Below are 1,799 nucleotides of genomic sequence, written 5' to 3'. Positions count from 1 at the left end.
TACTCCTTATTGTTTACATCAGGTGAAAATGAAGGCAGGGTATCCCAATCCTCTAGCTTTAGAACTATCAGCAATTCTTTAAGCATGTTGAACTATAAGTGCACCCACATCTATTGCCTTCATGTTCTGAATGCAATATTTAAATACAACTCTATCTTTAGTAACATCAGCCAAATCATTTGTTGGCAACAGTCTGACAGAAATGAAGTAGTGCCATATTTTTGAATGAATCAACATGGAAGCAGAAAAGTTAACTATCTGTTATTTTTGAACTTCCATTCCCCTCTTCCATTAGTTAAAAATTCATTCACTTCCTCCAGTGCTGAATCATGTGACATATTCATCAAAAAATACACCCCTCAAACCATAAAAAGTATTGATCCGATCAGCAGTAAACTTGTTTTCCTCTAACAAGGATGCGATAATAAGTAGTAAATCTCAAGTTTTCATAAAACTCCCGAACCATCGGGATAATTGCTATGATAGTGAAATAGCAGAATCTTTCCTAATTCCTGGGAAGAATCAATCTTTGGACCTCAACACCCGGGTTTGCAAATGCCTGCTCGTGGATCATTCTCTTGGTCTTCATCTGAGTATTATAACTATGTTGGGCTTTTGAAACTGGATTTAAAAATGATGAAGGAAAACTTACATTTCCATCGTCTCGGGTCTCACAATTAGCATCTTCATTTGTAAGGTAACGATAGAGTTCACCAACATCTCGTTTATTCTTAAAGGGGTGAATTGCACAATCCTGCATCACATGTAAATCATTCCTTGATTGATCCCATGAAGATTCACATAAAATTCTTTTACTATGGGAACAAAAACAACAGCAATAGTGTAGCAAAGCACTTCCCAATGCCTTTGTACAATAGTCTGTTCTACTCGAGTATTCGACGTGTTGAATCCTCAATTCACAAATCCCCTTTCTTTGATAAGTATGTTCTTCACCAGAACTCGATCATGTAATTTTTGTGCATCAAAACTGATGAACTTTCTTTGGTTGATAATTTTAATTGTAGCAGACTTTCTAGAGTTGGAAGCCTTAAGAATTGAGAAATTGTCACTCTTCCCTCGTTTACCCTCCTAAAATATGATATGGAGTCGTTTTTAGGAGTTATAAGAAGAAGAAACTGCCAAAAACCACAAAAAATTGCCATTTGACATAATTTAAACATTTTCAGACCAGAGGTGCATTATGCGTCAATCTTGATCATCATGCGCCAGTCTCTACAAAGTGGTACATCATGGGCAAATCTGACGCATCATGCGCTAGTTCTAGAATTTTTGCCACTTCGATTTAGATCCAATTAATTCTCAATTTTTCCACAAAATAAGATAAATAAAGATGTTTCTAAATATTTTATTAAATGCATAGACTACATAAATACATAAACATAAATATATGTGAAATATCTCAAACAAAATAAACTAAAAAACAAGATAAACAATGTACAAATGGGTTGACTCTCACAAAGCGCTTGGTTTAATGTCGTCAGCCCGACATTCCTAGTATTTATCTGGGTGACCCAACATTACTGTCTCTTTAAAAGTTGGCCTTTGACCATCCCTTTGACCATCAAAATAGCCTTTGACCATCAAAATATGATTTCAATCTGTGCAAATTCACTTTAAATATTCTTCCAGTCTTGGGTTATCAATATTAACCGCCCCATAGGGAGAACTTTTATAACTCTGAATGGCCCTTTCCACCTAAACTTCAATTTTCTAGGGAATAATTTCAATCTTGTATTGTATAATAAACTTATCAAGTTTCAAATTCACTTTTTATTATC

The sequence above is a fragment of the Phalaenopsis equestris genome, unplaced genomic scaffold (genome assembly GCF_001263595.1).
Source record: "Phalaenopsis equestris unplaced genomic scaffold, ASM126359v1 Scaffold001032, whole genome shotgun sequence".
Lineage (NCBI taxonomy): Eukaryota > Viridiplantae > Streptophyta > Magnoliopsida > Asparagales > Orchidaceae > Phalaenopsis > Phalaenopsis equestris.
This window is presented reverse-complemented; position numbering follows the sequence as displayed.